Here is a 23,509-nt window from a genome sequence, read left to right on the forward strand (position 1 = left end):
GATTTTCCCAAGGACAGGAAGTAAGTGGTAGAGCCAACATTCACACCCAAATCCTTTGACCTCAAAGGTAGCATCCATCAATATCCTCATCCTCATCCACTTCGCTATTTTCATCATCATCATTGATTTGGACACAAAGGCTGGGGAGAGGATGTCTGTAACTTGGGAATGGGAGATAGAGGAGCTATGACCAAGGACTCTAGAGATCTTCAATCAAGTCAGTTGATCTGCTTCCAGAGAAGACAATTGAAGTTTGGAGAGTGGAAATGAGGGCATTATAGTAACTTAATAAAACTTGTTGAATTGAATTGAATTCCTATAACATATACCAGACACTATGCTAGCCCTTTCTAAGGGGATATAAGATAATTTCTTTCATCTTCAAGAAGCTCATTGTCTAATTGGGACAACTGGCTATAAAAGAAGGTAAGTTTATTGAGGGTAGGGACTATTGGACTATTCCTTCTCCGTATCTTTTGGTAGGTCATCATCCAGGTCATAAGCCCTAAGAGTGGGTATCCTTCAAGCCTCTGTCCTGGGGGCAGAACCAAGATGGCAGAGTAGAAGGACCGACCTGCTCTAGCTCTACCCCCATAGCCCATGTAATACTTGTAAAAAATGACTCTAAACAAATTCTAGAGGAGCAGAAGCCACAAAACGACGGAGGAAAAGAGATTTCCAGTCCAAGACAGCATGGAAGGCTGACAGGAAAGGTCTGTCACACCAGGCTCAGAGTGGAGCACAGCCCAGCCTTGGCTGCATGACACAGCAGGGCCAGTACTGGAGCAGGCTTCAGGGCATGGAACCACAGGTAGCAGCTGTGGTTCCCAGATTTCTCAACCCACAAATGCCAAAGACAGCTGCAAAGGTCGGTAATAAAGCTCTTTCACCTGGGTGAAAAGGTAGCTGAGTCAGGCTCCAACCCTGGCCCCAATGAGGCAGCAGCCACTTTTGGAGCTGCCTTCAGCCCAAAGGAGAAAGAAGATAATAGAAGGGACATCAAATTGAGGAAAGAGTTAATCAGAAGCAAATACTATTGTGGGAGGCCAGGTCAAGGGAATGAATGGAATAAATGAAGGTCAGGGAATGTGGTTAATCCTTTACAACATAACTTTTTATGGAAGTGCTTTGCATTGTCACACGTTTGACCTATATTGAATTGCTTGTTTTCTCAATGAGGGTGAGTGGGGAGGGAGGGAGAGAATATGGAACTGAAAGCTTTAAGAATGAATGTTAAAAATTTTTTTAGCATGTAGCTGGAAATTAAGCTATACAGGCAATGAAGTATAGAAATCTATTCTGCCCTGCAAGAAAATAGAGGGAAATGGGGATGGAAGAAGGGTCGGTAACAGAAGGAAGGACAGACTGGAGGAAGGGGTGTATGGGGTGCATGCTGTCCTGGGGTGGAGGGTGGGGAGAGATGGGGAGAAAATTTTGAATTCAAATTCTTGTGGAAATAAATGTTAAGAACTGAAAATAAATAAATTATATATTTAAAAAAAGAAAAAAGAAGAGAAAAAAGCCTTTGTCCTTGGCCTTCTCTTCTCCCTCTATAAAGTTTTGCTTGATGGTGTCTCAGCTCCCATTGATTCAATAATGAGATTATTTGTTCAGCTTTTCTCCTGACCACCAGTCTCCCATCTGTTGGATATCTCCAATGTGATGTCCCATAGACATCTTAAACTCAGCATATCCAAAACTTAATTCATTATTTCTCCTCCTCTCCTCTACAACCTTTCTCTCTTAATTTCCCTATTAACGTCAAGGTTACCACCATCCTCCCAGTCAACCATGCTTACAGTCATTCTCCACTTATTCTCGCATCTCACATGCAATCGTTTCACTTCCCATTATTTCAACTTTCATAACGCCTTTTGAATATGGCCCCTTTTCTCACTTAATAATGGCAAAATTCTGGTGAAGACCTTCATTACCTTCCATCTCTATTGAATTTCTCCCTCTGCCAGTTCATCTTTCACTCAGTGGGCAAAATAATCTTCATTAAGTACAGGTCTTATCTAGCACCTCCCTATTCGGTAAAATCTAGTGGCTCCTAATTACCCGTAGGATCAAATATAAAATCCTCTGTTAAAGCCCTTCATAACCTGGTCCCTACTTACCTTTCCAGTATTTGTGCACCTTAGTCTCCACCATATATACTGCAATCCAAGGAACAAGTGGTTCCTTGTTGTTTCACACACAAGACACTCTATCTCCCAATTTAGGATGTGTTCACTGACTGTCTCTCATGTCTCTTCCTCCTCATCTCAGTTTTCTGGCTTCCTTCGAGTCTCAGGGAAAGTTTCACCTTCTGCAAGAAACCCTTCCTGAATCCTCTTTAGTCTTCATACCTTCCTTCTGGGATCATCCCCAATTTACCCTGTATCTGTCTTACATGTGTATACTTGTTTGCATGTCATCTCTCTCATTAGGTTGAAATCTTTGAGAACAAAATTGTTTGTTTTTTGCCTTTCTTTGTATCTTCAGTGCTTAGCACAAAGTGTGGCACATAAGGTGTGTTCATCCTTCATTGCCGAAGAAGATCATGCCATCAGAGAAATAATGACATGACTTGCACTTGACTTTGTTTTGAGTGAGGGAGGGCTGGGCAGGTTACCAGTCTCACTTCTCCTCCAGAGCCATCTAAATCCAGTGACCAGATATTCATCAGGATGACTGGATATGACCCAGGCTGAGGCAATTGGGATTAAGTGACTTGCCTAAGGTCACACAGCTAGTGAGTGTCAAGTGTCTGAGGTGAGATTTGAACTCAGGTCCTCCTGACTCCTGCACTAGTGCTCTATCTATTGCACCACCTAGCTGCCCCATGGCACATAATAAATATTTAATCAATGACTTTTTCATTGAAGATTGGCTTCCAGAAACAGACAGAACTTTATCTATGTCTTGAAAAGCAAGTTTTGTTGCTGAATAGGATGAGTGGCGTAGGAGACTGGCGTTTAGAGTAGGACCATCATGTGGGCCAAGAGATAATCCAGAAAGATTCAGACAAAGAATTAAGGAGTATGGATTATAGATGTCTTATGGGATAGAATTTTGAACTGGGAATGAGGACATTGGGATTCAATTCCTGGCTTTCATGCTAGTCAGAGTCAGTGTTTTTTTCCCCCCTATGAGGCCCATACCATAGGAATATTAAAAATCACCCTAAGCAGCCTGCAGGTTTCCACTCTGCAGCCTAGGTGCTTAAAGACCCTCAGTCAATGAAAGAAATAAGTGAGGGAGAACAGTGATAAACAGGTCATATAGAGGGCAAGGTTCTATGGTATCTATGCAGGCAGATACTTCAGGTGGGAGATGGTGAAGTGGAATGAGCTTTAGACTTGGAGACAGAGGAGGTGAGTTTGAATCCTGGCTTTGCTTCAGGGTTCTCTGAGTCTCAGCTTCCTAAAGGAATGAATGGAAAAAGCACACAGTTAGCACATATGAAGTACCAAATGCTAGAGATATAAATGCAAAACTGAGATAGTCCCTAATCTCAAAGAGTTTGAATTTTAAAAAAAAGTAATAAAATAGCATCTCATTTAAAAGAATGGATGCTTCTGGGGTGGGAGAGAAAGAGAACCACGGAGAGAGAGAGAGGGAGGTAGGCAGGGAGGGAGAGACAGAGAAAGACAGACAGAGATAGAGTGAGAGACACATAGAGACAAACAGGCAGACAGACAGAGACAGACAAAGACAGAGACAGACAGAGACAGACAGAGAGAAAGAGAGACAGAGACAGAGACAGAGAGACAGAGATTGTCCCTGCCCTCAAGGAGTTTATATTATAATAGTGGAAAATAACATACAAAGGAGAACGTGTTCACCTTTCTTTGCAGAGGAAGACCATGCCATCAGAGAAATGATGACATGACTTGCACTTGACTTTGTTTTGAGTGAGGGAGGGCCGTGCAGGTCACCAGCCCCACTTCTCCTCCACAAAGGAGAACAGTGAAAAAGGGAAAGAATGTTTTTCCAAGGGGGCAGTAAGGATGGGGAGGAAAATCAGCATTGATTAGATGATGACTTCAGTGAATGATGAGATGATATGTGAAGCTAAATCATTATCTATCTTTTATTTTATCTTTTTATCTCCAAGGTCTAGCACATAGTAGGTGTTTTTATCGTTTTTTAAATTTCAAGTTCCAAATTTCTCCCTCCTTTCACACCTCTCCTCTACTTACTGAGAAGGCAAGCAGCATGACATCACTTATACATGTAAAGTCATGCAAAACATATTTCAAAATTAGCTATATTGCAAAAATGAAATACAAAAAGAAAAGTAAAAGTATGCTTCAATTTCTACTGAGTTCATCAGTTCTCTCTGGAGGTAGATAGCATTATATGGAGGGTATTTAATTCATGTTTGCTCAAATACATCTGCTGGATTGAATCTGTTAAAAAGGGGAGGGAGAACCAGATGACCTCTATACCCCCTTCCAGCTCTAAATCTATAATTCTAATTACCCATTGGATGATTGACTCTCTATGAAGAGGAGCAGGCAGAGGGAGGAGGGGAGGGTCTTGGTGCCATGATCAAGGCTAATATGAGATCCTCCAAATGGACTGTGTTGGATGGAGCAGTCTCACATGATTCCTGCAAAGTTAATCAGAAGATGTAAATAAATACAGGCTGTGTAAATTAGAAAATATTTTGGATGCCAGCCATCAGCTACAGGGATCAGGGAGATGTGTCACTTAATTTTCCAAAGCAGGCTTCAACTTGCTTTGATAGAGTTGGATCAGATGCCAGATATCTCTACAAGAAGCCCTTCAGTAATGGAGGTAGTGGCCCTCAAGGGTCTTGCTGTCCTCCACCCTTCTGTCTATTCTCTCTGTGTGTCAGTAGGAACTGTACTTGAGCTGAGGGAAAAGGCTACTAAGCTCATTATTGCTGGATCATTAGTAAGTACCAGAGGGAAGTAAAGTACAGGAATGGAGGTTAAGTGAGGGCAAGGAAAATTGAAGAGATAAATAACTGAGAGAAATCCACAGTGGAAGAGCAAAACAAGCAGCCTTGGCTCCTTTTGTGCCATGAAGTTTTTTAATTTTGATTTTTGTGATTTCTATATTCTATTTAGAATAGAAATATTAGAATTATAAATCTAATTAGAATAGAAATATTGTATAGACTAGTTTTATATTCTATTAAGCATCCACTATGTGAAAGGTAATGAGGATATGAATATGAAAAAGAACTCAGTCCCTGCCTTCAAGAAGCTTATGGTAAGGCTCCATATACAACATAACATTGATGGCAGCACTTTCGATGGTAGCAGACAACCAGAAACAAAGTAGATGGCTATTGATGGGTGAATGGCCAAGCAAATGGGGTACATGTAGGTAATAGAATATTAGTGTAAGAAATATCGCTTTTTGTTTCTTTTTTGTTCTTGAAGAGGATCAATGACATCAGGAGGATGATATCTTGACTTGCAAATGAATTGGATTAGGTGAGGCAGAGCTGTGCAAAGTCATCAATTTCACTCTCTCCTCTAGCATCTACAGAGTCCAGTGGTAAGATATAAGTCAGGATGACTGGTGATGGCCCCTATAAGAAATGACAAGTGTGATGAATGCAGAGAAGTCTAGAAAGATTTGTATGAACTGATGAAAAGTGAAAGAAGTAAAACTAAGAAAATAGTATTTGTAGCAGTGTAAATGGATGAACAACAACAAAGACATCAAAACAGAATGCTGTGAATTCATAGAGAACATTATTGGATTCAAAGAAGACATATAAGAAAAAACATGCCTTCTCCCTGTTCCTTTCCAGAGCTGGGCTGCTTGGAAGTGCTTCCTTCCTGAGTGGGTCCACAAGTATGAGAAATTGTATACAATTGTATACAAAATCTGATGTCACTTTATTTTTCAGATTTTCCAAAGTATTGATCAATTTTACTCAGTCACCTGCTCTTTCATCTTAAAAAAATTCTTAGTTATAAAAGATGTCATTCCAAGAGAAGGGAAAGAGAAGGGATTCGAGGGGAAATACAGAGATATAAAAAAAGTTTTAAAAAACTGTTTTTTAAAAAGCTTATGGTCTGTTAGGATCTATGCTTTCTATTTGATGGGTTGCTTCAATGCCATGCTATCATATGAAAATCATAGAAAGCCCTTTGGAGCATGAATAGGATGGAGCTTCTGAGAATTCCTGGTGCCCATGGTGGGTTTTGCTCATGGGCATAATGGGCACAAAGAAGCAAAAAACTTACAAGATGAACATGATAGTTTACAATTCTCCACGGCTGCTGAAGACAATCAATCAATCACTGAGTATTTTTCAAACACCTACCGACCCTGTGCCAGGTACTAATCACTGAGATACAAAGACAAAAAAAAAATATTTTTCTTCCCTCAAAGTGCTGATTTCCTAGCAGGGTTCTTGGGTAGACTAAGTCACTTTGTCAATGTGTTTGATACTTAAGTTACGCCAACCTTGGCACAGACGTAACCTTAGGACAGGAAAATGGCCCTGAAACAATGTTCTCAAAAATTTGAGATGTGTTCATTAGCCTTGACTGTAGTTTGTCCCCATGCCCATTCCTTTAGGAGCCAATGTGAGAATGCATGCCCTTTTCTGTTGTTTTTGTATACCCAGGGTCTAGCACAATTCTTTTGTTTTCTGAATTGAACTGATGCTCTGACTCTTGGGTAGCAGAAACACATCTCAGAGCTCAAACACAGCATCTTCCATAAGGTTTGCAGAGGAAAGGAATAAGGAGGACACATGAAATATACCAAAGGGTCTCACAGTTAGTGTCATGCTACCTGAACCCTCCCCCATTTCTATGTCTACACTCTCCACTTGGCACAACACCATATCAGAATAATACAACAGCTCTCTTTCTTTGTCTGATTTCCCTAAGTACCCTCCATAACTACAGGCAATGTCATCAGCCTGCATCTTTTTCCATCGTGCCCCTGCTAGTCCTCACTATTCCTTCTTTTGCCTCTAGACCTTGCTGAACCTTTTCTCCAACAGGTATTTAAGTGGGGTCTCCAGACCTTGCTTAACCTTTCCTCCAACAGGTATCTAACTTGAGTCTCTAGGTCTTACTGAACCTTTTCTCCAACAGGTATCTAATTTGGGTCTCTTGGTCTTGCTGTTTGGTCCAGAGAACACTGTAGAACGAAAAAAAGAATTAGTGGGTCTCTACCATAGAGAGAGGCAGTATGTAATAGTGGATAGGGAGCTAGTCCTGAAGGTAGGAACACCTAGGTGAAAGCCCTGCCTCTGATACATACAAGCTGTGTGACTCTGGGCAAAGTATTTAACCTCTGCTTGGTTTTTAAGTTGTAGAGGAAGCTATCAGCCCTATATTAGCAGAGAGAATTTCCTTGCTGATGGTTCCCTGTACCAATAAGATCACAGGTCCAGTCCCTGTCTATTGTAGTTGTGTTTACTTGGGGGAAATGATTTGTGATTTAATAAAGGCTACAGAAGAATGAGACTATGGTTGTACAAACTCAGTTTTTGACCATTCCCCTTCCCTCCAAGAAAACTTTAAAGATGGAAATTAACCCTTGGAATATACTTATTGCATAACCCTCACTGCCTCCCTTCCCTAAGCTTTTAAACTTCATGGCATTGGAGTGGGAGGAGATATACCCTACTGGTTCCATTCCTAGTTCTATGTATAGCCTGGAAGTAGAGTATTTTTCACCTTTTTTGATTGCAAAGTGGCAATGATGGAGCAGTCAATGGCATCATGGGTCATCCCAACAATATTCAATAGTAAAAGGAAAAATTCTAATATTTTGCTTGTTTTATAAAACCGTAGAGAGGAAGCATTTTGAAAACTCCTGCTGTGGCCAGAGATGTAAGCTTCTGCTTGGAACCCCAAAGCCTTTCTGGCTCTTCATTCACCTTGTAACGTTGTACCTGACTTGTAAGCATAATGGCTAGGAAGACATCAACATCCTTGTACCAGCTGAGTTACTTACTCAGCCCCACCTATGGAGTGATGGTCAAGGTCACAATAGTGCTTTGGCATCAGTTCAGAAGTTGACACTCCTGGAGACTTGCTATCTCAGTGGGAAATTTCCATCCCAACAACAGACTATTCATTATTGTAATGCACTTGTCTAATTAGTATCTTCACTGATATAGTGGGTAAAGAACAGATTGTGATCAGAATTACAAAAATGAACCTTAATAACAATGAAACTAGATGAGAGGAGACACAAGGGAAAGACCACGTGGCTTGCTCTCCTCACATGTTGTTTGGTTCCATGGTTATTAGGGGATATGTCATATCCCTCACTGCAAGAGGAGGCATGGAAAGATGAAGGACTAGATGTGAAACTGGGAGAGATTTGGGTTCAAATTCCATCTCTATCACTCATTAACACTTAACTCCTCTATGGACTCAGTTTTCCCTATGTGTAAAATGAGGATAATATTGCTGTTGACCACATTTGGGGTTTTCTTGGCAAAGACACTGGAGTGGTTTGCCATTTCCTTCTCTAGCTCATTTTATAGAGGAGAAAACTGAGACAAACAGATTGAAGTGACTTGCCCAGGGTCACATAGCTAGTAAATGTCTGAGGCTCAATTTGCATTCAGGAAGAGGAGTCTTCCTGGCTCCAGGTCTGGTGCTCTATCCATTGAACCACCTGGCTGCCCCGAGGATAATATTTCTTCTTGTTAATTCCTTACACAGTTGTTACGATTGAATGAGATAATAAATATCAAGTGCTTTGTCAGCCAGAATTTCATCTGTAAAAAGAATACTCATATGTGGAAATTCACTCCAGTGATGCAGATAAGGAATTTGTACTTATAAGCTTAGAGAGTTGCCTGGGACCCTGAGAATTTGAGTGGCTTGTCCACTGATCACCTCACCACAACATGTCAGGGGCAGGACTTATTTGAACCTGGTGGCTCTGGAATCCCAGATAGACCCTCTATAAGGCAGTGAAATACAGGAGAAAGAGCTTTGATTCACAGGATCCAAGTGTGAATTCTTGTTCAACCATTTACTAACTCAGTGACATTGGTGAGTCACTTAACTCTATGGTCCTCAGTTTTATCACCTGCAAAATGAAGAGGTTGTAATTGTTGGTATCTATGGTCCCTTCTACTTAAAAATCCATGATTCTATGCTCCTCTCCACCATGGTGCCACTGAAAGCATTGCATCAATGTCAGTTCATCTTGTATAAGGTTCAAAAGACCTCTTCCCATTCTGTAGTTCACCTTCTGTAGGCCAAATCATACTATGTGCTTAGGTCTTAACCATCTTGAATAAGTCTACAGCATCTCAGAGAAAGAAGGGACCTTAGACCCAACCTCTGCCCTGCTGTGCAACCTGTCTCATCTCATAGAAGAAGAAACTAAGTTCCCAAACTGAAGTGATTTTCCCAAGGTCACACACAGCAAATTGAGAGTAAATCCAGGACCAGAGAGTCTGGGTCTAGCTTATATTTCTTTCTCTTACTGCAACACATTGCATATTACCGTTGGTTCAAAACTCCCCATCTCCCCTCCTGTCACCCAGGAAACCTGTTGCAACAGGGGAAGGGGGGAGAGCTCAGCTGTTATTATACCACACATAATTATCATGCCCATGAGAATTCACAGCCTCAGAACTCCTGGTTTTCTGACTGGGCATCATTTCATTAAGCCAGTGAAAGAGAAAATGGGCCAAGGCCCCCATATGGATCCTGAGTCTGGGTGTGCAGGAATGTATGAGCAGAAGGCTGGGTGAAGGAGTCTTGCTTGCATCTGCCTGGGACCAATTGTGAGCACTGCTTTATTGAGATATTCAATGGTTGCCTGCCTGGGGGTTGGAGGGGGAGGAATGATTAAATTTCAGGCTTAACTTAGACCCTCAGTAGTGGTGGCTCTCAGTGCCAGGATTTCTGAGAACCTTGGGAGTGACTAGAAGACAACGGAGTCAGAATCAGCTTTTTCCCCTCACTGTCATCATGCTATTTATTTCATTTTAGTCACAGAAAAGCTCCACATGGGATTCTAGGTGCATGGATAACTTTGGGGCCATAGGTGTTTGCATATGACTGGGGCTCTCAGACGTGCTCCTGGTGGTACAGCAGGGGAGATATATACGAGGATACCTAGTGGAAGTGGTGAGATTGAGTGAGAGATTTTATGGATGGGGGAGACACTTGGCCATGTTTGTAGTTAATATGGAAAATACCAATTGAGAGGGAAAGATTGAATATGGGGATGGAGGAAGGAGAGAAAGTAGATACAATCCTCTAGGGAACAGATAGGGAATAATCATGGATCATATTATTATATATATGTAGTTTGGTTGATTATTTGAATTACCTTCTCAAAACAAATTCACCCTTTAGACTCTGGGGAAAATACCAAGATCTTCCTTGACTCCAGCATTCTTTCTGCTCTCCAAAATAAATCTGTATCTACCTTGGATTCAAGGCCCTTCTCTGTCCTATTTATGCTCCTCTGGACGATATCCAACTTACCAAAGTCCTTCTTAAAATATGCTACCCAGAATGGAACCCAATACTGTAGATGTCATCTGGTTCTTTCCACATTCTTTCCAAAAATCAAAATCTGTTTCTCTTTACCTTAGTAACCCGAGCTAAAGGCTACCTCCCTACTGGGGACACATTTTACCTGCTCTTATTTTTTCCGTGACATTTCTGGACTCCCCTAGTTGCCATACAAAATGTGTGGAGGGAACTTCTGCATGGTATGTAAAGAGGCCAGGCACCCCTTCATCTACAAAGGAAAGGGTGGTATAATATGGGTTTCAGATTTGGGATGTCTTTATTCACTTTGTGCTGGCACTTGAGAATAGTGAGAAGTATATCACAGAATCAGAATTTCAGAGTTAGAAACTCAGAGGCAAGGTAACATAATATGATATAATACAATATGATGTGATAGGATGTGATATATGATAAAATGAAACATAACACAATGCAATGCAACACAGAACAACACAATATAATATAAATGTAATATGTGATATAATATGATTTGATAAAATATGATACGGTATATCATAATAATATATGATGTGGTGCTCTGTGCTACACCACACTACACTACAATACAAAACTATATAATATGATATGATACAGTATAGTATAATATATATAGCATATAATATATATATTATAATATAGTATAGCAATAGCATCTAAAGGTTCTGAGTCTACAAATTAATTTAATTTACAAATTGATTTAATCTACAAATTAAGATTTGAAAACAGCTTTTCAAATATCCTTTGAATTTCCTCTACAAAACACCCAACAGGAATTCATCCATCCTTTGCATTTAGTGAGGTTATTCCACCACCTGGGGTAGCCTGTTCCACTTGAGGATAGCCCCAGGAAGTTATTCATTGCAAATAAGAAATTTGCTTCTTTTTAACATCTACTCATTGCTTGTATTTCTTCTCTATGAGGTCAAATAAAATAAACATAATCCTTCCACGTAACAGACTTTATAATACTTAAAGATAACCATCATTCTCCCCACACACCCAGCCCTAACACCTCCCCACCCTCACTCCCACCCAAACCTTTTCTTTAAGCTGTACAACCCCAGTTCCTTCAAAGATTTTGGGCTCAAGAACCTTCATCATTCTATTTGCCCTTTTCAGGACTATCTCCAGAGCATCCTTTCCAAAATGTAATGCTCAGAACTGAACAGAATGCTCCAGGTGTGGTCTGACCAGGTCAGAGAAGAGAAAAGCACCATGAAACAGCACAGCTTGGTGGTTAGGGAGCTGACCTGGGTGCTGAAGACCTGGTTCCAGTCCTATCTGTGACGTAGAGTGATGAGGTGACCTCTCAATGCCTCACCCTAACTTTTTAAGACTATAAGAGAATTGTTTAGATATCCTCTGTCTAGAGCTAAAAAATGGTTGTGCCATTGACAGAAGGAGGGAAGTCAAGAAGGAAAGGTCTTAGGAGATCATGGAGAATAAGATGATAGAAGGACATAGAAGAATAAGAAATGAAAGGAGAATAAGCTTGGCTGGAGACTTTAAGGACTTCAGGGGCTAATGGAACTAATACCCAATATCTTGTAGTTAATGGCTTATCTAGACTCCCAGGAGGAGATTCAGATTGAAAATGCATATTGGGAAATTTACAGATGAAGACACCAGAGTGGATGAGAGTGCTGGAAGAAGTAGGCAGTATGAGGTCAACTGATGTAAAATTCATATGAGTTTATTGGGAGAATATGGAAATCCATATTTTACTTAACAGTCCATTTCCCAAATGCACACCTTTGTATGGGATGACCCCTATTCCTGAAATGTTCTACCACCTCACCTCTGCTTCTCAGAGACAGATAAGTGGTGTAGGAAAGAGAGCGTTGGACCTGGAGTCAGGAAGAGCTGAGTTCAAATCCTGCCTCAAGCATTTATTATATGTAGGACCTTGAGGAAATCACTGAATAGCTCTCAGCCTCAGTTTCTTCATCTGTAAAATGAAGATGAAAATAGTACCCACTTCATAGGATTATTTTGTGTATTAAATGAGATCATATATGCAATGCATACCTTACAATGCTTTTTAGAGGTTCGCTATCACTATTATAGTCATTACCTGTCTTCAAGGCTCATCTCCAATGTCACCTCTTACATGAGGCATGATATATTTATATTTATGCCTTTTGCACCGACATTCTATTTCCTTTAAGCCAAATATATGTTCCTTTAGGGGAAGAATTGCTTTTATTTGTCTTTTATTTTCATTTCCTGGCATCTAGTAGGTGCTTAATAATGCTTATTAAATGAATCAATGGGTGAATGAATGATGAAGAACTTTCCCAGTATGATGATCCCTTTCCTTCCCCAAACTATTTTCTTTGATATCAGTGAAGGGCTCTTCCTTCACTTAATGCCAGATTTGGTACATCAAAGATGGAATTGGTTTGACATATATATATATATATATATATATATATATATACATGCACACACACATATATTCAGCTGAGTCTTTTGCTTCAAGCTCTTCTTCATGTGTGGCTGGCAAACGTTTCTCCCTGCTGCTTCTCCACCTGTTCTTCCACCTGCCATAACAAACTTTTCCTTTCTGCCTAAGGACTTGGCTCTTGCCAGTAATAACTGAAACTAGGATAGCTGCCTTATACTATAGGTACCATTATAGGCATTTCCCAGAGATGTGGGAAATCCTAGACATCTGAGGTAGAAGGAAGCTTGGAGGACATCAATCCAACCTTCCAATCAAAGCAGGAATCCTCTGTTTAACATTCTTAAGAAGTAGTCACCCTAGTTCTTTTAGGGGCAGTTGCACTCCTAGGAGCTTACTACCTTACAAGGTAGTCATTTCTAGACAGCTCCATTTGGTCCAAAGATCCTCTTCTTATGGCACCTGGAATTTTCCTTCCTCTATCTTTCAGCTCATGGTCTTGACTCTGGCCTCTAATACTACATAAAAGCAGTTTCTTACTTCCTTCACATGACATGCTTTTAAATGCTTAAGATGATAACCATGGGCACTTCTCCTACCACCTCTCATCAGGTCTACAAACAGCACTTCTCCAGTTTCTGAGTTATATGGACCACGTTATGTTGGCACCAAAGTTTCACTTGGGTACCAGAAAGTCCAAGAACATAATTCTGAGATGGGCTCATGGGCTTCACCAGATTATCAAAGGAGTCCATGACCCCAAAAGGGTTAAGAATGCCTCCTCTAGATGAAGCTCCAGTGACTTCAACCTCCATATTATTTGGCTATTCTTCCACATTGCTAAAGCATCTTAAAGGAACCTGTGACTTCTTTTATCACCGATTTCCCCAGTGCCTGATTAAGAAATTGAGGTCTAGTATGGTCTGATATCCACTCCTACCCCAACCCCCAACTTCAGTCATTTTACAGAATTGGCTGATCATACAGTTAAAATTGGGCACTTAGATGGGTTTAGGCAAAAAGAACAAGACAAGCACAGGCATGTAAAGTGTTTGATGTATCAAGGGTATGGGGAAGTTAGGTGGTACAGTGGATAGAGTGCTAGGCCTGAATTCAGGAGAACCTGAGTTCATATCTGACCTCAGTCACTGAAGTCACTTGACCACATTTGCCTCAGTTTCCTCATCTATAAAGTGAGCTAGAGAAGGAAATGGCAAACCACTCCAGTATTTTTACCAAGAAAATACCCAAAGGTGTCATGAAGAGTTGGACAAAAGTGAAAAATGACTAGACAAAACAGTTAAAATGGTACAAAATTGGTCTTATCTGCCAAGTGAGAAATCACTGGTTTCCTTATGTTCTCTAGGGTGCCATTGGCATTGACACTACTGGATGTTTTCCAACTCTGAAACAAAATTCTAGGGAGTTTTTCTATTCTGGCTTTCAGAAGTATCTGGACAAGTCAAATCTTGGCTGGTTTCCAATACCCTATTTGGACCTGTTGACTGTTTTGTTGTCCTAGCTATCCCTTGCCGTTAATTCCTTGGTGGCATTAAAATAGTGGCAAGTACCTTAGGTATTGGGGAAGAGAATTTGGACCAGTGAGATAGATCTTCTTCATCTTCTGGTCTTCCCCAGAAGTTCCCATTTTCTCTTTCTCTGTCTCTTCTGAAAGGGAGCCATTTTCCCATCTTTCTCTGGTTTCCCTTGGGAATAGAAACTTGAGTTGTTACAATATAGAAAACTAAATTATTGAATTAAGAAAGAAAGAGATATATTACTCTTCTGGAATGAAGATAAATATACAGCTTGTAATGTAATACATCAACATAAGTAGTAAATACAAAACAGAAGTGGTATTTATATTTATATATATAAAGATACCATGTCACCGCACAGAACTCTAGAAGAAAGATGGTTCTATACCAATGTTCGCAACCCTCTGACAGGACCGTTGGGTAGCACCAACTTATTGTAACTGAGGAACCTTGGAAAGGCATCTCACAGTTCTGAAAAAGTGGTACAATGACTGAAATCTCATGATTAAAATTTATAGTAGGAAGCATATCCTATTCATACCACAACCATAAGACATTGTGGCAAATATTGACAAATGCATTCCCTTCTTATAATCTCCTGTTTTAAAATTGAAATACCCTTGAAAAGAAGGAGGATCACATTGGTTTCCTCATTATTTTCTTGTGGATTAGTTTATCAGTTTGAGGTGGTCTGACCAGGAAATCAGATTCAGGAATTTTTGGAAATGATTAAAATGCTACCAACAGATACAAAATGAACAAAACCAGAAGACAATATAGCCAGGATTAAGAACATCTAAATGGCCAGGGTACCTTAGGGTCTTAGCATCATAGAATCATAGTTCTAGAACTTAGAATGAATTGAATCCAGTATCCTAATTTTACAGTAAGGAAACTGAAAGTTGTGGTTAAATGACTTACCCTAGGTCACATAGCTAATAAGTCTCTCAGTGAGATTTGAGCCATCTTCTTGTCTCTAGTCCCAAGACTCTATGCACTATACTATGAATCTGGGGGCTCTAGTTGCTTCCAGGTAGGTATTAGTACCATGCCAGCAGCCTCAAAAATCTTTGTCTATAGTGGTAAGGAGAGAATGGAGCATGATGAGGAGTTTTTCCAGGGTCTTATTTTTCTTGGAGGACATATGAACTTGGAAAAAGGGCAAGGATGATAAAAGAGCTCTTTTGTCTTCTGTGTACTTTCAGGATCCCTCATTAGGACTTTGACTCCCCCTCTGGCTTCATATATTGGATGCCAGGCTTCACTCCTTCATATATGCCACTTTTCAGTTTTGTCTGACTCTCCATGACCCAATTTGAGATTTTTTTTTGGCAAAGAAACTGAAGTGGTTTGCCATTTTCTTCTCCAGATCCTTTTACAGATAAGGAAAATGAAGTAAACAGGGTGAAGTGCCTTGTTCAGGGTCATACACCTCTTAAATATCTAAGGGCAGATTTGAACTCACAAAGATGTCTTCCTCACTCCAAGACCAGTGCTCTATGTACTATAGCACTACCTAGATGCCCAAGACTTCACTCCATCCTGCAAAGAAACACCTAATAGAGGAGATCATAAAAACAAAACAAAACAAAACAAAACTCCTATCCTAGTGCCAGAGCTCATTTGGGTGCTTCTTGTTGCTGAGCAATCTATCTATCTAATCATTTATCTAAAATCTACTTGACCCAGTAGAGTAGAATAAGGAACAGTGATGGAAGGTAAAGAGGTGTGGACTTTGCTCCAAGGTGAGAAAAGAGGTGATAACAACTAGAGCCAAAAGTCCAATGGTGCTGTCCCACGAGGGAATGCCTTTACTCACTGTAAGTCTTTGAGTCAGGATTGAGTAGCCAGTTATTCTAGGTCAGGTCCAGGTTGTACTGGTTTGCCCTGTTATCTTTCTTTTTTCTTATATTTTGTGATTTTCCTAAATGCGTGCTGTCTCTGTGTTGGTTAGTGTGTTAGGTAATGAGGGTACTGATGTGTCACACATAGCTTTACCCTAAATAATCATGTCTATAGAGCCAGAAGGTACCTTAGGGTCATCTAGTTCAATCCTCTCTTTTCGTAGCTGTAGATGCTGAGTCTTAGAGAGGTTAAGCAACTTGTCCCAAATCGTGTCTAGAGGAAGCAGCAGAACCATGAGTTGGATTTACTTCATCTGACTCCAAGTCCATCACCTTTCCCATTGTAACAGGCTGCATCTTTTGGGATATATTTTCTAGTTGGAATGACAGGGCATCTTTGGGCAAGTCCCTTCCTCTTTCTAGTTCTTCATATGTTAAATGATGGGGTTTGAACAGCTGGATTCTTTACTTTCTCAAATGCCATTAATATGAATCTACATAGTGAAAAAAGTTAATTAACAACAAAAAGCAGGGGGTCAACGAGTAAATACTATAGGAGTTTAAAGAAAGGAAAGCTGAAACAAGCTAGAATTAGTCAAAAAAGGCTTTGAGAATAAGATGAGACTTGAAGTGATCTGAAGTCTTGAGGGATGGGTAACTAGAGAGTATTTTTTTTCTAAATTCTAAATTTAAACATGAGACACAGAGACACAGAAAAAGAGAGGAAGAAAGAGAGGGGAGAGAGAGGAGAGTGAGGAGAGAAAGAGTCAGATGAGAGAAATAGCAAAACAGAGACACATACACACAAAGACACAGAGAGAATGAGAAAGAGAGACAGAGAGAGGGAAGCATTTCCATAGGCATGGCATAAGACAAAGAAATGATTCTAAAAACCTTGAATCTCTATTTCATACCAGTGACTGATGGACAGAAATTACATAGAGAGGACATTTCAGATAAGATGATGACAGACAAGGTCCCAGGAAGGAAGATCTAGAACCAAAAGGAACCTTAGAGTTCATCTTGTATATCTCCTTATTTTACAGTTGAGGAGATTAAAGCCCAAAGAGGAAAATTACAAGAGTTGGGATTTGAGCTTAGGTCCTGTGACTCCAAATTCAGTGTTTTCCCCTCTACACTACACTAATAAGCTAAAAATGCTCATGGACTCTGAGTAGACCAGACTGATTGGAGCACAGGGTCCAAAGAAGGTGGAGATCCATATAAGCTTAGAGAGGGACATTTGAGTCAGATGGTGAAGAGCTTTGTATTTCGGGTTTAGGAGACTGGACTCTATTGAGTAAGCAAATGTAGGCTGCTGAACAGGGGAATTACATTAAAAAATGGTATTTTAGGAAGCCATGAGGGTTCAGTCAACTTGCTAACCTAACCTACTCTTTCCCTTCAAATAAAATGGGCCAGGATTTAAAATAAAAATTCCAGTGTGCTGAATCTCTTTCAGCTCAGTCTTTTCTGGCAAGGGAGCTCATGACAGAGGCCTTTGGATAGGGGGAGAGCCAAAGAAGGGGGAAAGACTGGAGCTGACTACTAATGTTCCCTATTGACAGAGCCAGCAGCTTTTCTAATTAAAGATGCATGGGGCTGCTAAGCACCTTCTGCTGTCAGTCACTATAGATTTGTCTAAGTGGAGCTGGGGGAGGATGTTTCTCAGCTTCCTGGTTGAAAGATGGTTGGGAGATAGAGAACATCACCAGAAACTGTGACACATCCCAAGGTGGAAGTGGGAGGGGTATCCCTTTTTCTCTTTTCTTGTTACTGGCTAACAATAGCTCCCCTTGAATTTCTCTGGAGAGGCTAGACAGCCTCCTGCAGAGAGAGGCCCAGATACCTTACTTTGCCAGGTTTCACTCAGATCATTTTTAGGAACTGGCTACCACAAGATGGTTGATATGCTTCTAAGATTATATTGCTTAATAAGGTCTCCTGCCTACAGGAGAGTCTTTACTGAACGGCAGTAGTATGCCAAAGAGGACCCCAGGTATCTTCCTTTAAAAATATTACCCTCATTTCTAGCTTTATTGTTCCCCCTTCTCTACCCAGTGAATTATTCTTTGTAACAAATAATAAGAGAGAGAAACTGATACAGAGACACAGAAAGGCGCAGACAGAGAAATAGTGACAGAGAACATGGAAATCCAAAATTCTCTGGACCCTTCAAAGCCTGAAAGGCATCCCTTAAGTTGGATTCGGGGAGGAGGAGGGGAAGGGGAGAGAGAATGAGAGAGACAGAGAGATTGAGAAAGATGCTGAGACACATAAATTGAAAGAGAAAGAGATTGAGAGAGACAGAGGCAGAAAAAAAGAGAGAAACAGAGACACAAGCAGACAAAGATAACTAAAGAAGAGGAAGAGGAAAGGAGGAGTAAAAGAAAGGAAAGAAACCAACCAACACATTAAATGAGTGTGACAGTATATGCAATGTCCCACATCCATTGTCTCCCACAAAGAAGGCAGGGGTATGTTTTCTTCTTTCTTCTTTGAGGCCAATCATGATCCTTAAAATTACACAGAATTCAGCTTCATTTTTATTGTTGTGGCCATTCACAATATTATAATTTTAGTACTTCTTGTTTTCCTGGTTTTGTGCTCTCCGTTGCTCAGTCATTTTTCAGTTGTGTCCAACTCTTTGTGACCCCATTTGGGGTTTTCTTGGTAATGATCCTGGAGTGTCATACAGCCGGTAAATGTCTGAGGCTGGATTTGAATTAAGGTCTTCCTGACTCTAGGCTTGGTGCTTTATCTACTGAAACACCTAGCTAACCTTGTGCTCTTCATATTTCATCATGAAACAAATGTTTTACATGCATCTCTGAATCCTGCAGATTTATTAATTTTATGACACAGTAGTTTTCCATTATATATATGCATATATATGTATATATATACATATATATGTATATATACATCCCATTTTGTTTGATCCTTCCCTAATCAAGGACCCCAAGAATTTTAACTGAATTGGATTTTAGTGAGGGAGAGCTATGAAAAGTCACCAGCCTCACTTTCTCCTCCAGAGCCATCTGGATCCAGTGGTCAGATATAGATCAGGATGACTAGAAATGGCCCAGAAATTTTAATCCACTTGCACCAAGGATCAGAATCTTTAAACATTGTTCAGCACCATGGTCAGTGACCCTATGTCAAAGGGTAATAAACACTAAAATTATGAGAGGATGTTTCTATGTAAAGAGCTTATTGAAATAGGGCTTTGGGGGTCATACAGTCCAGTCATTTCACTTTAGATGTGATAAAACTGGGACTTAGAGACATTCAGTGGTTTTCCTTGGGTCTCACAGCCAGTAAGTGTCAGAGACAGATTTGGGACCAGGTCTTCTGACACCAAATTCTACACTTATTCACTGCAGCCACTCTATATCTCTCTTCTGGAAGCTATGATCCAGTATGGAGCAAGTACTTCCTTCCTTCCTTCCTTCCTTCCTTCCTTCCTTCCTTCCTTCCTTCCTTCCTTCCTTCCTTCCTTCCTTCCTTCCTCTTTTTTTCTCTCTTTCAGGAGACAATATTTTAGGGGTTAAGTGACTTGTCCATGGTCACATAGTTTGTAAATGTGTGAGGCCACATTTGAACTCAGGTCCTCCTGGCTCCAGGGTTGGTGTTCTCTATCCACTGTGCCACCTAGTTGCTCCTAGACTCTCTTTATTTAAAAAAAATTCTTAAAGGAATTATGTGGCTTCTGTAGGAAGCTTAGGAATCCCTTAGTCATCCTGCATTTATACAATAATCCCCCAAATAGAATAAAATAGAACGATCTTGTCCATCGTTCTTTGGGATTAAGTATAAAGCTTTCTTTTCAAATGTACCCAGAGAGCTATAGCCATCGAACATGTTGCAAGAACTTGTCTGAGCCCTTCATTCACATTTTGGTATTTCTTCCTTGTGTTGGCTTATCTTGAACAGAAGAGATGATATGATCATGCTTTTTATCTAGTTCCTATGGTGGGTATGGAAGGAAGCCAACTATTTTCTACAGAGGGGTCCCATGGAACCTTTCACACATCATTGGTAGCCTTGAAGCTATTTATTGTGATTTTATTTCTTATGGCTTATTTTCTCTGCTTAAATTCCCTCACAATATCTCATTTCATTGAATTTTGCTTTCTGAGGCGACCTCCAGTTATCTGATAAACTAATCTGCTCTAAGATGTTCATGGTTGCTGATGGCTTAATGTTATTTGCTGCTCAGAGCTATTTGCCTTTTAACCAAGACCTCTTGGAAACTTTCTGAATGAAAGTGGAGTAATAATATGATATCTTTGAAGAAATGTGTTTCTAATGATGGGATGTTAGGATAGTAAACCTGTGAAGGAGACGTTTGGGGATCAAGGTGGTATTTCAAATTTCCATTAAATAGGAAATGGAAGGGTGATATATTGATTGAAGTGTGAAGACCTCAGCTCAAATCCTATCCCTTCTAAATAATGATCGTAATTGTTAATGTCTTTATATAATGCTTTAAAATTCTTAATATACTTTTATGAATATCATCTCATTTTTATCCTAACAAAAACTTTTGGAGGTAGGTGCTATCATTATCCCCATTTTATAGACAAGGAAACTAAGATAAGTTAAATAACCTTCACAGTGTCACAGAACTAGGAAATATCTAAGGCAGAATTTGAACTCAGAACTTCCGGATTTCAGGGGCAACAATTTTGGGGAAATTTCTTTAACCTGTCTAGCCTTTAGTTTCTCCTCTATAAAATAAGGTAACTGGAATAAATGCCCTCTGATCTATGTTCCAACTCTAAATCTATGAAAGTAAGTGACTGGTGGTGTGGAGGTAACCTTGGACTTTCAGAGGCTATGTGGTAGAGCTGTCATGAGCTGGGTCTGTCTCAAGTATGTAGCTTAGGGAAAAATGAGAAACTTGTAGATCATTCAATAGTTCATAAAAGATTTACTTAAATGGTACCCAGTCAAAATAAAACACTTAGCTTGAGTAGACTCAAATCACCTTCATAAAAATAAACAAACAAAGCCTCATGGAAACCAAAAAACAAAAATAAACCAATGAAAAAACTTGTCTGGTCAGCAAGGCAGGGGCAGGTGAAGCATAGTAGCCTTGGGACACTGAAACAGCAGACTCCATTTGGGTGGACCTCTTTATGCCCTCAGATAGTAGCTTCAACAAAGCCTGAAGCCACCAGGAAGAACTATGGAGAGGGGTTATGCCTCAGTCTTTGGTGTTTTAGGGATAGCTTCCTTGCCTTTTAGGGAAAAAAAAAACTAGGTCAAGATACATGGAGCATGGGGAGGGTAGAGGAGATAAAAATAGATGTTGGTCCTGTCACAAGAGTATAAGACCTGACAAGTTATACCAAGACATAAAAGTTTCCAGTTCTGTGACTGATATATTCTTCTGTCAAAGGCTGGACTAGCTAAATTCCCTAAAACCCATCACAATATGAAGGTCACCAGATGATAGATGGGTTTGCTTATGGGAAGGTCCATAAGAACGGTTTATGAAGAGTGTTTATTAAGGCACTAAGGGGTTGCAATTAGCTTCACTGGACAGAGAGATCACAAAGATTAAGTCACAAAGTAGGAAAGTATAGCTAAGATAAAGTTGATGGTAACCCTATGTTGTGTGCCCTGGTAGCCAAGTGTACTTAGTCTTTTGTGAGGTTAGGATCCCTCTGATCAAACAGAACGACAAAGTCAGTGCTGAAGAGTAGGATTATTTTTCCATCATTTTCAGTAGTGTCTAACTTTTTGTGACCTCATTTGGGATTTTATTGGCAAAGATAGTGGAGTGGCTTGGCATTTCCTTCTCCAGCTCATTTTACAGATGAAGAAATTGAGGCAAATGAGGTTAAGTGACTTTCCTAGGGTCACACAGTAAGTAAGTCTGAGGCCAGGTTTGAACTCACTGGCACTCTATCCACTTAGCCATCCAGATATGGTGAATGTCCCTCATTTTATCTTGTCCCTGATGTGTGCTTAATAAATGCTCATTGAATTGAAGGAACTTTAGAACATCTCTGGTCCAAACATTTCATTTTATAAATGAGTAAACTGAGGCCTGTAGAAGTTAAGGTGACTTGCCCAAAGATACAGCCATAAGTAAGTAGAAGACTGAGATTTGGAAGACCAGGTATTCTGACTCCAAGTCCAGCATTATTGCCTTTTGAATTATCCTTGTCTGATTTAGCCACAAGCACAAAGACTATCCAAGCTGCTTCTGTGTGACAAGAGGCCAGGGAGCCCATGAAAGGAGCTTATCCTTTGCCCTTTGCAGAGCTTTGATTCTGTATTTAATAAAGGATCAGGGGTTAGTATAGAAAGCTAAAGCTGGCAAGTCAGAGCTAGCATACAATGTCAGAGCTTAGAGATTGGCTTGTCCATCCAACTCTTTCCCCCCTCTTCCCTCATTCTAAAGTCCTTGAAGAGGCTTGCCCCAGGGTAGACAGTCAGTTGGTAGCAGAACCCAGTGAGAAACCAGGTCTCCTCATTCCCAGCTGGCTTCCTTCTGGATATTCCTCTTCAGAAATCTGTTTCTCCTCTTTAATAGGGAACAAGCAGTAGCTGAAACCTCCCAGCTCCCAGGCACCAAATCTTCCTGCACTGCCAGGGATTTTGTGACTTTTATTTTTTATTTATTTTTCTTCAGCACTACACCTAGACTTGCAAATTACCTTTTGGAATGATATATTTTTGCATATGGTGAATTGTACATCAACTGCAAGTTGTTTACAACTCTGTCACTGCCTGAAAAATGGGCTTTCTCATCAGCAATGTTCTTGAAATCCGTCTGGGACACCTAGAAACCTGTCTTGTTTGGGGGCTAGATATTCCATCGTCCTAGTGCTGTGTGATTAATCTGACCTGCTAGAGATGAGAAAAGGCTCTTGCTATGGAAAGTGACAAAGTTTTTTTGAGAGGGAAATTGGCGTGTTAGAATACTTATAATCACCCTATCTGTGGCAAATCTGACTATGTATGCAGGATGGCATGCCAGCCAAGCCCTGCATTGCAGACAGGATCCCTAAAGGAAGGGCACCATTAGCTACTAGAGAGACTGTTTGGTTTATAATCCATGTGGGGCTAGTTCTTCCTGGAATTTTTGCCCCAAGCATTTCCATCTAAGTTTCTGTTGACAAGAGAAGAGGAGATGATAATGCAATAATTTATCTCAATACTATCTTATTATAATTTTATCTGTGCTCTTAGTAATACTTAACATGTGCTTTAAAGTTT

Source organism: Notamacropus eugenii, chromosome 2, assembly GCF_028372415.1.
Source record: "Notamacropus eugenii isolate mMacEug1 chromosome 2, mMacEug1.pri_v2, whole genome shotgun sequence".
NCBI classification, from domain to species: Eukaryota; Metazoa; Chordata; class Mammalia; order Diprotodontia; family Macropodidae; genus Notamacropus; species Notamacropus eugenii.